General features: G+C 42.0%; 1 non-coding gene across 1 annotated transcript; it reads right to left on the bottom strand.

Moving 5' to 3' along the window:
- Positions 1-12,914: 12,914 nt before the first annotated feature.
- Trnas-cga lies at positions 12,915-12,989 on the bottom strand. The gene has a single exon. It is a non-coding gene; the product is annotated as a tRNA-Ser (tRNA).
- Positions 12,990-19,358: the final 6,369 nt, after the last annotated feature.

The raw sequence follows: 19,358 nt of genomic DNA on the forward strand, positions 1-19,358 counted from the left end.
TATAAAGGAAGATGGAACGTCAACGTAATAGCTGACTACTGTTGGATGATAAAAAGAGATGATCCTCAACGAGTCCACAGCTGGAAAAGCAATAAAACAAACTTCTACAGAAAGCGAAAGCGTTATTATAAACACTTATTAGCTTAGAAATGGAAGTGTACTGGAAGTGTAGTTTAGAACATGATTTATAAATAAAATAAAATTTTATAACGTTGGACAAAATGTGATAAATTGCTTAAATTTTGATATTGTACCTAAAAATACTCCTTTTTTTGTGAGAAAACCTGACGAGATAGGAAAAAATGGATTGCATTTTTGAAATTAGCGCTGTAGTCAGTTATCAAATTTCAAACAACTTTCCACAAATATTTTTTTTCCGACTTGTGTAATTAATAATCAAAGTCGTGCGTGTGCCGCCAAATCTCTCACCAATTTCTCTGTCAGCTGCATTACTCCTCCTCCAGTCTCTCTTCTGACGCTCCGTTATAATCTGTCGCTACCGATCCTAAATGCTTGCTGGCGTACAGCAGCGAAACCTTTCTGCACTGCATGATGAAACCTACTAACATATGGGTCGACATGGGTCATGAAAGCCACCAGCGCTTCGACGTTGTGCAGTAACGTGCCATTTGCCGTTTGCAAGGAAACCGAACTGTGTGAGATAAACGCATGATGAATAGACGATTATTTGTGGATTTGACTTCTCGGTATTGGTTCTTTCTGATGCTCAAAACTTGTAGAAGGTCGTCTGTTTCCCAAGTTGATAATAGCCACACAAGAGATTATTTATTCACAAACAAGGCACAGCAGTGCAGGTCTAAAATTCTGCGTGGTGTCTGTTTGTTCTATATCGTGTCTCCCTAGCACTTTCGCGCAACGACGCTCTGAACGTGTTTTTTAGGGAATTGACTAGTTTGAACCTGGGACGTGTTGCTGGTAAGGAGACGCCAGACCACACATGACATGTAGAATTCAGAAGAGTTCAGTGAGACTAACAATGATATAACCAAATACTTAATGATTTCAGCGTCAGCTCCACTGCGCTCCCTGTAAAAGAATCTTAATACTAACTAAATTTAGTGGAAGGGGTTCAAGGCTTTCCTATTTTTAGTTAGCTGGTAAAATAACGTCGAAAAAGCAGTTAAGTTTACCATTGGAAATTTTATTCTACTCACAAAACATTGTTTATAAGTTGCACTATTGATAAAAGGAAATGTTTTAATACAGGATGGTAAAAACCAACTGCGTTCAACAAAAATGTGACCGAATATTCCCTGAGTGGGTTTCCAAGTTCTACAATGGATCGAAGGATGACCTATGCCATATCACAATTATAATCTAGGTTTAAATTAAGTTTAACAAGAGAGAAAACTATCAAAATGGTCTACAGTGACCCTCAATTATCTTTAATTACCTATCTAACTTGTCGTAAATTACAGTGGCTGATGTAGCTTCTCAATAACTATATAACAGAAAAATCATCGCGTTTCAGATTTTTACTTCAAGTGGCAAATGTGAACACCATGAGCTTTAATTGACGATCGACGCTAGTATTACGCAAAAAAGGGAGTGTAACAGATGAGAATTCTGCAGTTCTGAATGAAGCTTTATGCGCTGTTATGTGGCATCACGTGCGTTCATTACCTTGTCGGTGTTCGTCAGGGGGCGGCGGGCAGCACCGCTCTGCTCACCTCGCCGTCTCGGAAGCAACTCTACTCCAAACTTCTCCTTACTACAATTTACCAAAGTTGGTTTTAAAAACTATCTGGCTGTGTTTTCATCTGACCAATCAGGGTCTCAATGTTAACCTTACGCTCTGCCTACAAAAATACAGTCCATCCAATGAGAAACGTTATACTTTTCGTGGTGGGGCAATGTTTTTAAAGTTTGGAACGTAACAGAGACGCGAAAAGTCTCACGCTAAAACTTGCGGCTGGGGTGTGGCCCTTTTTGTGTTATCGTAAGATCTATACTGTTCTTCTGGAGAGCTCTAGCTTTTAACATGGGCTGGGGGGTGGTCCTGACGTAACAGAGACGCGAAAAAGTCTCATGCTAAAACTTGCAGCTGGGGTGGTCCTAGTGGTTAGCTGGCAACGTGGGTGTCCAGTCCGTTCCTTATCGTAGGGCCTTCTAGCTTAACACGGTTCTGCTCTTGGCTTCTGTTCTCGTTTCTCCCCTCGGAACTGCGTCTGTCTCACGGTGGGAAGGTATGACATGCATTTAGGCATTCTTGTGTTAGTCTGTGGTATTCCATTTGCTCACTCGTTACTCGTATTACTTTGGTTAATTTAATGTCACGATTTATTCGGAGCTATGTGACATAGTACTGGATTTGCTAATCATGTCAGGGTTTTCATGGAAGGTGTTGGATTTGCCTGACACCTTACACAGGTTCAGATTGCTGTCAATAGCCACAAACAGAAATATTTGCACCTTGTACAGCGCGTGCTTTGATCTGGATTCGTATTGTCAGAAAAATGATATTAGGGTGAATGACGTCGAAGGTTAACCTGGGTCATCAATAAACAGTTTCAGCGTACTCGACAATTTTATTCAAAGAAAATTCAATTCTGCCTACATCATCATGTTCCCTTTGATAAAATTTGTCAGACCGATTACAATCGTTAATTAACGGTACAGTTAAAGCTTCGACGTCATCCACTTTGGAACGTTTTGGCTAATTACGCATATCCAGATTACGTAAAGCACTGTACAGATCATAAAATGTGGAAATACTGTTATATTTTGGCGAAAATGGGCATGTGGACTCACATGTGACTTATTCGCGAATAACTAACCTTTAGCGCTGAATTGCAACGACGTTCATAAAGTTTAACTGAACTACAGAGCTCGAACTCGATGTACAAACTAAACAATTTAGTATGTTGGATCGACATTGCAACTATTGCATTCTAAAACGTACGACGACGAGCATTTGAAGATGGGAATAATCGTGTTTGAGCTACCTAGTAGCTAGGAAGAATCGTTTCAAATCGCTCAGTAAGCTGCTTCAGACCTTAATAATGTTAATAATAATTAAAATGACAAATAATGTGAACAAGAGTTTACACTTTCCTCAGGGTAACGTCGAACTGTATACTCACACAGAGCTGGCTCGCTACTCAAGCGACTGATTTCTTAGAAAATAGGAAAGAAAACATCTTGTTTAGTGTAATAACTCTTCTTTTTTTTGTCTGAAATTTCTATCACCTGTAGAATAATGGAGAGTGCACATTTTAATCCTGGATTTGCACGTTACGAAGTTAAATGCACTTTGGTTTTTTCCTCACAACACCTTAGATCCCGTCGACAGAGGGCCCATAGCATTTCACTCAAGTTCACTGAATGGCGCCGGCCGCGTTGGCCGTGCGGTTCAAGGGGCTGCAGTACGGAACCGCGGGACTGCTACGGTCGCAGGTTAGAATCCTGACTCGGGCATGGATGTGTGTGATGTCCTTAGGATAGTTAGGTTTAAGTAGTTCTAAGTTCTAGGGCACTGATGACCTAAGTTGTTAAGTCCCATAGTGGTCAGAGCCATTTTTGAATCGCTGAATGGCGGTACGTACTTTACTATGATCTCAAAAATGGCTCTGAGCACTATGGAACTTAACATCTCAGGTCATCAGTCCCCTAGAACTTAGAACTACTTAAACCTAACTAACCTAAGGACATCACACATATCAAAGCCCGAGGCAGGATTCGAACCTGCGACCGTAGCAGTCGTACGGTTCCAGACTGAAGCGCCTAGAACCGCTCGGCCACACTGGCCCGCATATTGTAATCTCTTAACGTGTGAGACGTAAGCTTCGAGAGCAGAAACAATTTATGGGCTGAGCAGCATTTATTCCCTCGCAAGACTGACGGGAAAGTCCCAAATTTAAATTTCATCTAAGATCTACGAAATAATTATATTACTGTTAGAATTATATATTAATACCTTTAGCTGCCCCCCCATGAACCATGGACCTTGCCGTTGGTGGGGAGGCTTGCGTGCCTCAGCGATACAGATAGCCGTACCGTAGGTGCAACCACAACGGAGGGGTATCTGTTGAGAGGCCAGAAAAACGTGTGGATCCTGAAGAGGGGCAGCAGCCTTTTCAGTAGTTGCAAGGGCAATAGTCTGGATGATTGACTGATGTGGCCTTGTAACAATAACCAAAACGGCCTTGCTGTGCTGGTACTGCGAACGGCTGAAAGCAAGGGGAAACTACAGCCGTAATTTTTCCCGAGGGCATGCAGCTTTACTGTATGATTACATGATGATGGCGTCCTCTTGGGTAAAATATTCCGGAGGTAAAATAGTCCCCCATTCGGATCTCCGGGCGGGGACTACTCAAGAGTATGTCGTTATCAGGAGAAAGAAAACTGGCATTCTACGGATCGGAGCGTGGAATGTCAGATCCCTTAATCGGACAGGTAGGTTAGAAAATTTAAAAAGGGAAATGGATAGGTTGAAGTTAGATATAGTGGGAATTAGTGAAGTTCGGTGGCAGGAGGAACAAGACTTCTGGTAAGGTGACTACAGGGTTATAAACACAAAATCAAATAGGGGTAATGCAGGAGTAGGTTTAATAATGAATAGGAAAATAGGAATGCGGGTAAGCTACTACAAACAGCATAGTGAACGCATTATTGTGGCCAAGATAGATACGAAGCCCACACCTACTACAGTAGTACAAGTTTATATGCCAACTAGCTCTGCAGATGACGAAGAAATTGAAGAAATGTATGATGAAATAAAAGAAATTATTCAGATTGTGAAGGGAGACGAAAATTTAATAGTCATGGGTGACTGGAATTCGAGTGTAGGAAAAGGGAGAGAAGGAAACATAGTAGGTGAATATGGATTGGGGGACAGAAATGAAAGAGGAAGCCGCCTGGTAGAATTTTGCACAGAGCACAACATAATCATAACTAACACTTGGTTTAAGAATCATGAAAGAAGGTTATATACATGGAAGAACCCTGGAGATACTAAAAGGTATCAGATAGATTATATAATGGTAAGACAGAGATTTAAGAACCAGGTTTTAAATTGTAAGACATTTCCAGGGGCAGATGTGGACTCTGACCACAATCTATTGGTTATGACCTGTAGATTAAAACTGAAGAAACTGCAAAAAGGTGGGAATTTAAGGAGATGGGACCTGGATAAACTAAAAGAACCAGAGGTTGTACAGAGATTCAGGGAGAGCATAAGGGAGCAATTGACAGGAATGGGGGAAATAAATACAGTAGAAGAAGAATGGGTAGCTTTGAGGGATGAAGTAGTGAAGGCAGCAGAGGAACAAGTGGGTAAAAAGACGAGGGCTACTAGAAATCCTTGGATAACAGAAGAAATATTGAATTTAATTGATGAAAGGAGAAAATATAAAAATGCAGTAAGTGAAGCAGGCAAAAAGGAATACAAACGTCTCAAAAATGAGATCGACAGGAAGTGCAAAATGGCTAAGCAGGGATGGCTAGAGGACAAATGTAAGGATGTAGAGGCCTATCTCACTAGGGGTAAGGTAGATACCGCCTACAGGAAAATTAAAGAGACCTTTGGAGATAAGAGAACGACTTGTATGAATATCAAGAGCTCAGATGGAAACCCAGTTCTAAGCAAAGAAGGGAAAGCAGAAAGGTGGAAGGAGTATATAGAGGGTCTATACAAGGGCGATGTACTTGAGGACAATATTATGGAAATGGAAGAGGATGTAGATGAAGATGAAATGGGAGATATGATACTGCGTGAAGAGTTTGACAGAGCACTGAAAGACCTGAGTCGAAACAAGGCCCCCGGAGTAGACAATATTCCATTGGAACTACTGACGGCAGTGGGAGAGCCAGTCCTGACAAAACTCTACCATCTGGTGAGCAAGATGTATGAAACAGGCGAAATACCCTCAGACTTCAAGAAGAATATAATAATTCCAATCCCAAAGAAAGCAGGTGTTGACAGATGTGAAAATTACCGAACTATCAGCTTAATAAGTCACAGCTGCAAAATACTAACACGAATTCTTTACAGACGAATGGAAAAACTAGTAGAAGCCAACCTTGGGGAAGATCAGTTTGGATTCCGTAGAAACACTGGAACACGTGAGGCAATACTGACCTTACGACTATCTTAGAAGAAAGATTAAGGAAAGGCAAACCTACGTTTCTAGCATTTGTAGACTTAGAGAAAGCTTTTGACAATGCTGACTGGAATACTCTCTTTCAAATTCTAAAGGTGGCAGGGGTAAAATACAGGGAGCGAAAGGCTATTTACAATTTGTACAGAAACCAGATGGCAGTTATAAGAGTCGAGGGACATGAAAGGGAAGCAGTGGTTGGGAAAGGAGTGAGACAGGGTTGTAGCCTCTCCCCGATGTTGTTCAATGTGTATATTGAGCAAGCAGTAAAGGAAACAAAAGAAAAATTCGGAGTAGGTATTAAAATTCATGGAGAAGAAATAAAAACTTTGAGGTTTGCCGATGACATTGTAATTCTGTCAGAGACAGCAAAGGACTTGGAAGAGCAGTTGAATGGAATGGACAGTGTCTTGAAAGGAGGATATAAGATGAACATCAACAAAAGCAAAACAAGGATAATGGAATGTAGTCTAATTAAGTCGGGTGATGCTGAGGGAATTAGATTAGGAAATGAGGCACTTAAAGTAGTAAAGGAGTTTTGCTATTTGGGGAGCAAAATAACTGATGATGGTCGAAGTAGAGAGGATATAAAATGTAGGCTGGCAATGGCAAGGAAAGCGTTTCTGAAGAAGAAGAATTTGTTAACATCCAGTATTGATTTAAGTGTCAGGAAGTCATTTCTGAAAGTATTCGTATGGAGTGTAGCCATGTATGGAAGTGAAACATGGACGATAAATAGTTTGGACAAGAAGAAAATAGAAGCTTTCGAAATGTGGTGCTACAGAAAAATGCTGAAGATTAGATGGGTAGATCACATAACTAATGAGGAAGTATTGAATAGGTTTGGGGAGAAGAGAAGTTTGTGGCACAACTTGACCAGAAGAAGGGATCGGTTGGTAGGACATGTTCTGAGGCATCAAGGGATCACCAATTTAGTATTGGAGGGCAGCGTGGAGGGTAAAAATCGTAGAGGGAGACCAAGAGATGAATACACTAAGCAGATTCAGAAGGATGTAGGTTGCAGTAGGTACTGGGAGATGAAAAAGCTTGCACAGGATAGAGTAGCATGGAGAGCTGCATCAAACCAGTCTCAGGACTGAAGACCACAACAACAACAACCTTTAGCTGCTGACGGGCATTGGTATATGCCAACGCTGACAGGTGAAAATGAGTGCCCCGACCGGGAGTCGAACCCGGAATCTCCTGCTTACATGGCAGACGCTCTATCCATCTTTTTTTTTTATCTCATTTTGTTCTATATTGTTCGGGGTATATGTTCGGGGTGAACGTCCCATGACACCCATTCAGGTTGTTCTTTGCGCCATTCACTCAGTTTTGTCCACTATAATTATCCGGGCTGTTGTGCCGTGGTCGGTTGATGAATTCTGTGTCAATTCCCAACGTTTCGTCCCCGTCTGCGGGAGACATCTTCAAGGGGTATGTAGCTCGATGGAATCTGAGTCAGTAGCGAGCCAGTGGGTGTGTTGGACCTTCCATCGAGCTACAGACCCCCTTCAAGATGTCACCCGCAGACGGAGACGAAACGTTGGGAATTGACACAGAATTCATCAACCGACCACGACATAACAGCCCGGATAATTATAATGGACATGACATTTCCGGCCGTGAAAGTCTACATTTTAGTATTCACTCAGTTTTTTATTACAGAGAGTAACTAACCCTCTGACCGAACACACTGAGCTACTGTGCCGGCGTCCTTACCCAACGCACTCATTACTCGTGGAAGATATTCTTACCAAGTCTCGAAATATAAATTATATTGCTGTATTTGTAATACCGGGAACTCCTATTTTGGTGCCAAAGCACACCATAAGTCCACTTAAAGTACCTATGTTTTATGACGCATCTTCCCCATTCTTCTACACGTAATGTAATACTGAGACACATAAACGTAAAAATGACACACATAACGCAAATTTAATTCAGCGCTTTCAGACTTTCTGTATTTATCGAGCATTAACATAGTGACGGAAGAAAAAAAAAAAAAAACGCAGCACCAAGTTGGAGTTGTGTGACATGAACGAAAATTGGTAGGCATGTTACTACATGTGAAAGAAGATTTCTGTACAACTTTCGTGCCAGTCGCACAAGAGTGACGGTAGTAGCGCCACAGAGGACGCAAATCAGGTTTGCTTTAAATACTCGCTGCAACGGTCGCGAGCGTTAGTTACCTTTGAGATTGGACGTTATGAGTTGTTAGTCACGAATGCCTTTAACGCGACAAAGACGCCATTATAAATATCTCACTGAGTTTGAAGGAGATCGTGTAACAGGGCTATGTGAAACTGGATGTTCCTCCTGCCACCGTACATGACTGCTGGTAGATGTGGTCACGGGAATGCACAGTCGCAAGAAGACCGGGCTTCGGACGGTCACATGGCACTACCGAGAGAGCAGACCATCGTAGGGTTCTGGCGCATCGTACTGCATCTGCAGCAGCAATATGTGCAGCAGTTTGCGCCATTGTTACTTCAAGGACAGCTCCGAGCCAAACGCCCAGTAATGTGCATTCTTACGAACCGAAACCATCATTACTTAAGGCTTCAGTGGCGTCGAGCGAGAGTCCATTGGAGGGCAGGGTGGAAGTCTGTCGTGTTTTTTGATGAAAGCTGGTTCTGCCTTGGTGCCAGTGATGGCCGTGTGTTTGTAGGAAGGGGGCCAGTTGAAGGCCTGCAGTCAACCCGTCTGCGTGCTGGACACACCGAACCTACACATAGTCCGGGATGGGATTTCGTATGGCAGCAGAAGCACGCATCCTCGCTGCAAAATTCTACTTCAGTCTGGTGATACATCCTGCCGCGCTGCCATTCATGAACATCATTACAGGGGATGTTTTCTAGTAGGTCAACGCTCTCCCACACACAGGTGTTATAACCCAACTTTCTCTACACAGCGTCGACAGGTTGCCTTGGCCTGCTCGATCATCAGATCTGTCTCCAATCGATCACACGTGGAACAACATCGGACGACAACTCAAGCGTCATACAGAAACAGGATTCCAGAATGAGATTTTCACTCTGCAGCGGAGTGTGCGCTGATATGAAACTTCCTGGCAGATTAAAACTGTGTGCTGGACCGAGACTCGAACTCGGGACCTTTGCATTTCGCGAGCAAGTGCTCTACCAACTGAGCTACCCAACCACGAATCACGCCCCGTCCTCACAGCTTCTGCCAGTACCTCGTCTCCTACCTTCCAAACTTAACAGAAGCTCTCCTGCGAATCTTGCACAACTAGCACTCCTGAAAGAAAGGATATTGCGGAGACATGGCTTAGCCACAGTCTGGGGGATGTTTCCAGAATGAGATTTTCACTCTGCAGCGGAGTGTGCGCTGATATGAAACTTCCTGGCAGATTAAAACTGTGTGCCGGACTGAGACTCGAACTCGGGACCTTTGCCTTTCGCGGGCAAGTGCTCTACCAACTGAGCTACCCAAGCACGACTCACGCCCCGTCCTCACAGCTTTACTTCTGCCAGTACCTCGTCTCCTGCCTTCCAAACTTAACAGAAGCTCTCCTGCGAATATTGCACAACTAGCACTCCTCAAAGAAAGGATATAGCGGAGACATGCCTTAGCCACAGCCTGGGGGATGTTTCCAGAATGAGATTTTCACTCTGCAGCGGAGTGTGCGCTGATATGAAACTTCCTGGCAGATTAAAACTGTTTGCAGGACCGAGACTCGAGTCTCTGCATGCAGTGACGGCTGTGGGCAGAGGATGACACGGCGGGCGGTTGGTACCTTTGGGCCTTCATGACCTGTGCGGGAGAGTTTGGAGAACCATGGGTTTCTACTTTCAAGCTTATTTCAATTTAATACGAAATGACTCACAAGAACCAAGACATAAATCTAGACAACAATGAAATGAAACTAAAGCAGTATTGAGGAATGCAGGGAAAGATTGAATAGATTTGTCGTGTAAATACAAAATAGTGTGCACAGACGCATGGACTTCACTTGTAAACTGTTGACAAACATGAATAAATCGGAGATGCGTACTGTGAAGTTGAATTTAGTAGAAATTTAGGATTAGTTGAAACACTAGTGGCTGCCTCATTCGTTTTTTCAAAGTCTGCGAATTGTAGCCATGTACTAGATTCTTTTGCATCTTTCTCCTGATTTTTTTCTTTTTACGGTTGGTTACAATCTGATGACGTACGTGATTTTCGTCGTGTGTGTGTGTGTGTGTGTGTGTGTGTGTGTGTGTGGTGTGTGCACGCACTTGGGCATTATTCCTTTTTTTCCTTGTAGTTCAGGTTTACTCACGCTCGTCTCGTGATATTTTAGTAGGGGCGCTAAAGACCTTGCTTTCACGCGCCCATACGAATGTATCGCCATGATAATCATCATTTGCACATAAAATGCTTGATATTTTTAATTTCGTCTTCTCACATGCTTGATACCGGTTCCTACACACATATAAAGGCCACTTCATTTTTATTACATTGTGTGTGTGTGAAACTGAATGCGTGTTTGATGGAAATTTGCGAGTAAAAACATCGTTCCTTTCTCGAGTTTTTGGTGTTGTGTTGTGTTACCCGCGTTGTGGCTGATACGTCCAGTTTTGCAATTAGTGTTTTCATTTACGCGTGTTTTATACTTGTGTCGTGGCGTTATTATGATTAGATGTACGTGTCAAGCGCTCAGATTTGTTTATTGCGAGCGCAGCTTATTGCATCTGTCCCTCTTTGTTATATTGAGCACCTGAAGTCTGCATATTATTTTGAATTAATTGACGCAGTCGACACCGAGATAGGCAGATACATCCGTGTCTGTGAATTGCAGTGGCATTTAAAACGGCAACGCTCTGCTATCTTATGTGGGATGCGTGTAGAAAATTAGAATATTAACCAGCAGCGCCACAAGTTAACTAGAAAAGGAGCGGTACATATGTGCGTTATGTACCTGTTTACAGAGCAGTTATTTCGTGGAGAGCAAAGCCGTGGTCTTTTTTTCTTTCTTCTTTTTGCCTTCGTATTACATAATCATTGAAGGGTCTTCTTTAAGAATCAAGGGGAGAGACATTCAAGTTGTTTTGCGTCTAAGCTGGAGCAGTGGTTCCCTCTTTCTGATGCCATTTTCTTTAATGAGATCACACGTCAGATAACATCCCCCAATAAAGTTAAGCAGCTAATTAAATATCAGCTTTCAAAATAACGATAGATATGTAACAATTAGTTAACGTTCAAGCAAACAATGCACATATTTGTATTAAGAAATAATGAAACAATGGGACAGCGAGTTCTGCTTATTTTTTCCAGTCCTCGTAACATCCAGTTTGATCTCAGTCGCTGCTCATAAGAATCATGCTCCACGTTCATTCGTTCCTTTGCCTGTGTTTTCGTTGATATCGTAGGAGAAAATCCACTTCCACACCTTCGAGCTGTGACGAATTTTCTGATCATAGTGGATACTAGCCACCTCCCTTTCGCTAAAATGTTGCCAGTTAACGTCGAACCTTTTTTCAGCGTATTGTCTTCGTGAAGTGCTTTGGTCTCAATATCAGTTTCTGTAAGCATGACTTCATTCACCGGCAACTGTTAAAATGTTTTGTAGAAATGTCCTTAATTCAGCCCTATGTTGGTAACGCTCCATTTGCGAATAAACCATCAGCTTTATTTTGTGCTGTTGAGCTATTCCTCGTACTCGTATGCTCTTGCTAATCGAGGTTAACGATATTTATTTCTTCGAAGAAATTCACGGGGTATTTCACTGTGGTAATAAGTACATTATCCGTTACTTTGGGGTCGGTCGGCTAGCAAACAGCTTACTAACGAAATAATGAGTAACAAGCGAGCTGTTAACTCGCCACGCCAAGCAAGTGGCCGGTTGCAGTAAGCTGTAGTCCTCGCTCAATGCACGCTACCGACCTTTATTATCGCCCTCTTTCTGCAATGAGAGTTGACGCAATGTGTGGTCCACAATGAAAGCTTTGTACCGATCCCTATCTTACGGTCGACCACACACAGCATAATAATTTGTCGCTAAACATGGTTGTTAATATCTAAATATATTTGTAAAACTGAGATACACAGCTTGTTAGATAATGACATCGCTTAAGATTTTAATGTTAGAATACGCATTTACATTGCAACATTACATCAGCAACGCCGACCAAAAGAAAATAATGGAAGTATATGTTCATAAAAGCGTCCTTGAAATTCTATTTATGTCATCAAGCATTCTAAATGCTCCCCTGGTACTACTTTAAGTATCTCATTTCCTAATCTGATTCCCTCAGCATTACCTAATTTAATTCGACTAGATTCCATTATCCTCGTTTTGCTTTTGTTGATGTCCATCTTATATCCTCCTTTCAAGACACTGTCCATTTCGTTCAACAGCTCTTCCAGGTCCTTTGATGTCTCTGATAGATTTGCATTGTCATCGGCAAACCCCAAAGTTAATAGAATGAAATTTTCACTCTACAGCGGAGTGTGCGCTGATATGAAACTTCCTGGCAGATTAAAACTCTGTGCCGGACCGAGACTCGAACTCGGGACCTTTGCCTTTCGCGGGCAAGTGCTCTGCCGGCTGAGCTACCCAAGCACGACTCATGCCCCGTCCTCACAGCTTGACTTCTGCCAGTACCTCGTCTCCTACCTTCCAAACTTAACAGAAGCTCTCCTGCGAATCTTGCACAACTAGCACTCCTGAAAGAAAGGATATTGCGGAGACATGGCTTAGCCACAGCCTGGAGGATGTTTCCAGAATGAGATTTTCACTCTGCAGCGGAGTGTGCGCTGATATGAAACTTCCTGGCAGATTAAAACTGTGTGCCGGACCGAGACTCGAACTCGGGACCTTTGCCTTTCGGGGGCAAGTGCTCTACCAACTGAGCTACCCAAGCACGACTCACGCCCCGTCCTCACAGCTTGACTTCTGCCAGTACCTCGTCTCCTACCTTCCAAACTTAACAGAAGCTCTCCTGCGAATCTTGCAGAACTAGCTCTCCTGAAAGAAAGGATATTGCGGAGACATGGCTTAGCCACAGCCTGGGGGATGTTTCCAGAATGAGATTTTCACTCTGCAGCGGAGTGTGCGCTGATATGAAACTTCCTGGCAGATTAAAACTGTGTGCAGGACCGAGACCCGAGTCTCTGCATGCAGTGACGGCTGTGGGCAGAGGATGACACGGCGGGCGGTTGGTACCTTTGGGCCTTCATGACCTGTGCGGGAGAGTTTGGAGAACCATGGGTTTCTACTTTCAAGCTTATTTCAATTTAATACGAAATGACTCACAAGAACCAAGACATAAATCTAGACAACAATGAAGTGAAACTAAAGCAGTATTGAGGAATGCAGGGAAAGATTGAATAGATTTGTCGTGTAAATACAAAATAGTGTGCACAGACGCATGGACTTCACTTGTAAACTGTTGACAAACATGAATAAATCGGAGATGCGTACTGTGAAGTTGAATTTAGTAGAAATTTAGGATTGGTTGAAACACTAGTGGCTGCCTCATTCGTTTTTTCAAAGTCTGCGAATTGTAGCCATTTACTAGATTCTTTTGCATCTTTCTCCTGATTTTTTCTTTTTACTGTTGGTTACAATCTGATGACGTACGTGATTTTCGTCGTGTGTGTGTGTGTGTGTGTGTGTGTGTGTGTGTGTGTATTTGTGTGTGTGTGTGTGTGTGTGTGTGTGTGTGTGTGTGCACGCACTTGGGCATTATTCCTTTTTTCCTTGTAGTTCAGGTTTACTCACGCTCGTCTCGTGATATTTTAGTAGGGGCGCTAAAGACCTTGCTTTCACGCGCCCATACGAATGTATCGCCATGATAATCATCATTTGCACATAAAATGCTTGATATTTTTAATTTCGTCTTCTCACATGCTTGATACCGGCTCCTACACACATATAAAGGCCACTTCATTTTTATTACATTGTGTGTGTGTGAAACTGAATGCGTGTTTGATGGAAATTTGCGAGTAAAAACATCGTTCCTTTCTCGAGTTTTTGGTGTTGTGTTGTGTTACCTGCGTTGTGGCTGATACGTCCAGTTTTGCAATTAGCGTTTTCATTTACGCGTGTTTTATACTTGTGTCGTGGCGTTACTATGATTAGATGTACGTGTCAAGCGCTCAGATTTGTTTATTGCGAGCGCAGCTTATTGCATCTGTCCCTCTTTGTTATATTGAGCACCTGAAGTCTGCATATTATTTTGAATTAATTGACGCAGTCGACACCGAGATAGGCAGATACATCCGTGTCTGTGAATTGCAGTGGCATTTAAAACGGCAACGCTCTGCTATCTTATGTGGGATGCGTGTAGAAAATTAGAATATTAACCAGCAGCGCCACAAGTTAACTAGAAAAGGAGCGGTACATATGTGCGTTATGTACCTGTTTACAGAGCAGTTATTTCGTGGAGAGCAAAGCCGTGGTCTTTTTTTCTTTCTTCTTTTTGCCTTCGTATTACATAATCATTGAAGGGTCTTCTTTAAGAATCAAGGGGAGAGACATTCAAGTTGTTTTGCGTCTAAGCTGGAGCAGTGGTTCCCTCTTTCTGATGCCATTTTCTTTAATGAGATCACACGTCAGATAACATCCCCCAATAAAGTTAAGCAGCTAATTAAATATCAGCTTTCAAAATAACGATAGATATGTAACAATTAGTTAACGTTCAAGCAAACAATGCACATATTTGTATTAAGAAATAATGAAACAATGGGACAGCGAGTTCTGCTTATTTTTTCCAGTCCTCGTAACATCCAGTTTGATCTCAGTCGCTGCTCATAAGAATCATGCTCCACGTTCATTCGTTCCTTTGCCTGTGTTTTCGTTGATATCGTAGGAGAAAATCCACTTCCACACCTTCGAGCTGTGACGAATTTTCTGATCATAGTGGATACTAGCCACCTCCCTTTCGCTAAAATGTTGCCAGTTAACGTCGAACCTTTTTTCAGCGTATTGTCTTCGTGAAGTGCTTTGGTCTCAATATCAGTTTCTGTAAGCATGACTTCATTCACCGGCAACTGTTTAAAATGTTTTGTAGAAATGTCCTTAATTCAGCCCTATGTTGGTAACGCTCCATTTGCGAATAAACCATCAGCTTTATTTTGTGCTGTTGAGCTATTCCTCGTACTCGTATGCTCTTGCTAATCGAGGTTAACGATATTTATTTCTTCGAAGAAATTCACGGGGTATTTCACTGTGGTAATAAGTACATTATCCGTTACTTTGGGGTCGGTCGGCTAGCAAACAGCTTACTAACGAAATAATGAGTAACAAGCGAGCTGTTAACTCGCCACGCCAAGCAAGTGGCCGGTTGCAGTAAGCTGTAGTCCTCGCTCAATGCACGCTACCGACCTTTATTATCGCCCTCTTTCTGCAATGAGAGTTGACGCAATGTGTGGTCCACAATGAAAGCTTTGTCCCGATCCCTATCTTACGGTCGACCACACACAGCATAATAATTTGTCGCTAAACATGGTTGTTAATATCTAAATATATTTGTAAAACTGAGATACACAGCTTGTTAGATAATGACATCGCTTAAGATTTTAATGTTAGAATACGCATTTACATTGCAACATTACATCAGCAACGCCGACCAAAAGAAAATAATGGAAGTATATGTTCATAAAAGCGTCCTTGAAATTCTATTTATGTCATCAAGCATTCTAAATGCTCCCCTGGTACTACTTTAAGTATCTCATTTCCTAATCTGATTCCCTCAGCATTACCTAATTTAATTCGACTAGATTCCATTATCCTCGTTTTGCTTTTGTTGATGTCCATCTTATATCCTCCTTTCAAGACACTGTCCATTTCGTTCAACAGCTCTTCCAGGTCCTTTGATGTCTCTGATAGATTTGCATTGTCATCGGCAAACCCCAAAGTTAATAGAATGAAATTTTCACTCTACAGCGGAGTGTGCGCTGATATGAAACTTCCTGGCAGATTAAAACTCTGTGCCGGACCGAGATTCGAACTCGGGACCTTTGCCTTTCGCGGGCAAGTGCTCTGCCGGCTGAGCTACCCAAGCACGACTCATGCCCCGTCCTCACAGCTTGACTTCTGCCAGTACCTCGTCTCCTACCTTCCAAACTTCACAGAAGCTCTCCCTCTCGATTGAGCACTTGCCCACGAAACGCAAAGGTCCCGAGTTCAACTCTCGGTCCGGCACACAGTCTTAATCTGCCAGGAAGTTTCAAACCCCAAAGTTTTTATTTCTTCTCCATGGATTTTTTTCCTACCCTAAATTTTTCTTTTGTTTGCGTTACTGCTTGCTCAGTATAAAGGTTGGATAACATCGGGGATAGGCTACAACCATGTCTCACTCCCTTCCCAACCACTGCTTCTATTTCGTACCCCTCGTCTCTTATTACTGACATCTGGTTTCTATAGAAATTGTAAATAATTTTGCGCTCCCTGTATTTGACCCCTGCCACCTTCAGAATTTGTAAGAGAATATTCCAGTCAACTTTGTCGAAAGCTTTCTCTAACCCTAAAAAGGCTAGAAACTAGGTTTGCCTTTCCTTAATCTATTTTGTAAGATAAGTAGTAGGGTCAGTATTGCCTCATGTGTTCCAACATTTCAACGGAATCCAAACAGATTTTCCTCGATGTTGGCTTCTACCAGCTTTTCCATTCGTCTGCAATGAATTCGTGTTAGTATTTTGCAGCTGTGACTTATTAACTGATAGTTCGGTAATTTTTGTCACCTGTCAACAGTTACTTTCTTTGGGATTAGAAATATTATATTCTTCTTGAAGTCAGGTTATTTCGCCTGTCTCATACGTGTTTCTTAACTGATGGTAGAGTTTTGTCGTGGCTGGCTCTCCCAATGCTATCAGTACTCTTCACGCAGTACGATATCTCCCATTTCATCTTCATCTTCGTCCTCTTCCATTTCCACAATATTGCCGTCAAGCACATCGCCCATGTATAGACCCTCTATATACTACTTCCATCTTTCTGACTTCCCTTCTTTGCTTATAACTGGTTTTCCGTCTGAGCTCTTGGTATTCATACAAGTGGTTATCTTTTCTGGAAAGATATGTTTAATTTTCCTGCATCCAGTTTCCATCTTATCCCTAGCGATATACGCCTCTACATCCCTACATTTGTCCTCTAGCCCTCCTTGTTTAGCCATTTTTAACTTCCTGTCGATCTCGCTTTTGAGACTTTTGTATTCCTTCTTGCCTGTTTCGTTTAATGCATTTTTATATTTTCTCCTTTCATCAATTAAATTCAATATCTCTTCTGTTACCCAAGGATTTCTTCCAGCCCTCATCTTTTTACCTTCTTGATTCTCTGCTGCCTTCACTATTTCACCTCTAAAGTTACCCCGTTTTCTTCTACTGTATTTCTGTCTCCCGTTCTTGTCAATCTTTCCCAAATGCTCTTCCTGAAACTTACTACAACCTCTCGTTCTTTCAGTTTATCCAGGTCCCATCTCCTTAAAATCCAGCCTTTTTGCAGTTTCTTCACTTTTAGTCTACAGTTCATAACCAATAGATTGTGGTCAGAGTCCACATGTGCCCCTAGGAATGTCTTACAATTTAAAACCTGGTTCCTAAATCTCTGACTTACCACTGTATAATCTATCTGAAACCTTCCAGTATCTCCAGGCCTCTTCCACGTATACAACTTTCTTTTATTATTCTTAAAGTGTTAACTACGATTAAGTTATGCTGTGTGCAAAATTCAACTTTCTCTTTCATCCCTTACCCCCATTCCATATTCACCTACTACTTTTTTTTCTCTTCCTTAGCCGCGCAGGGTAGCCGCGCGGTCTTGGGCGTCTTGTCACGGTTCGTGCGGCTACCCCCGTCGTAGATTCGAGTCCTCCCTGGGACTTGGGTGTGTGTGGTGTCCTTAGCGTAAGTTAGTTTAAGTTAGATTAAGTAGTGTGTAATCTTAGAGACCGATGACACCAGCTGTTTGGTCCCATAAGATCTTACCACAAATTTCCAAATTTTCCTTCTCTTCCTTTTCCTACTATCGGATTTCAGTCCCCCATGACTATTAAATTTTCGTCTCCCTTCACTATGTGAATAATTTCTTTCATCTCATCATACATTTCTTCAATCTCTTAGGGCATCTGCGGAGCTAGTTGGCATATAAACTTGTACTACTGCGGTAGGCGTGGGCTTCATATCTATCTTGCTTGCAATAATGCGTTCGCTATGCTGTTGGTAGTAGCTGACAAGTGCTCCTATTTTTTTATTCATTATGAAATCTAGTCCTGCATTGCCCCTATTTAATTTTTTATTTATATACCTGTATTCACCTGACCAGACGCCTTGTTTCTCCTGCCTCCGAACTTCACTAATACTCACTATATCTAACTTTAATCTATCCATTTTCCTTTTTAAAATTTCTAACCTATCAGCGCGATTAAAGGAACTTGCATTCCACACTCCGATCCGTAGAACGCCAGTTTTGTTTCTTCTAACAACGACGTCCGCCCGAATAGTCCCTGCCCGGAGATCCGAATGCGGGACTATTTTAACTCCTGAATATTTTAGTCAAGAGGACACCATCATCATTTAACTATACAGTAAAGCTGCATGCCCTCGGAAAAAATTATAGCTTTTTCCCCTTGCTTTCATCTGTTCACAGTACCAGCACAGCAAGGCCGTTTTAGTTAATGTGACAAGGCCAGATCAGTCAATCATCCAGACTGTTGTCTCTGCTACTAGTGAAAAGGCTGCTGCCTCTTTCAAATCAGGTAAAAAAAACAAATAATTAAAATAGTACTTTCCCTAGCATAGCCAGTTGCATTGCACTAAGAAACTGTATGCCTCTTTTACCCTTTAAATTTTTGTTTATTGGCTTTCTGAATGTGTCTGCATAGCCATCTCGACACTGGAAATTTTATGCTATAGTTGTTTTTGACAGTTCACAGTACACATTAAATTAAATTGTACCCTGGTACGAAGTTATATAGGCTTAACAAAGGGCAGATTCCTAATAAAACAAGTTTTCACATACACAGTTCACTGAAGCGAGTAAACAAGAGTAAAATTTATTATACTGTACACAGAGGCAGTGTACTATAAGAATCCTACCTGCAATACAGTAAGAACTGATAAATCGCCGTTGGCATACATTGGGATATTCCCAATTCAGTAACAAATAAAATGTTCTTTTGGGTGAATAATTTCGAAGATTGCTGAGAAGGAATTGAATATCCGGTCAAAATTAGATGTGCCACTTACACATAATATGAGAACACTACAAAAAAAAAAAGGATTTGGGTAATA

This window comes from Schistocerca piceifrons, chromosome 4, assembly GCF_021461385.2.
Source record: "Schistocerca piceifrons isolate TAMUIC-IGC-003096 chromosome 4, iqSchPice1.1, whole genome shotgun sequence".
Classification (NCBI taxonomy): Eukaryota; Metazoa; Arthropoda; class Insecta; order Orthoptera; family Acrididae; genus Schistocerca; species Schistocerca piceifrons.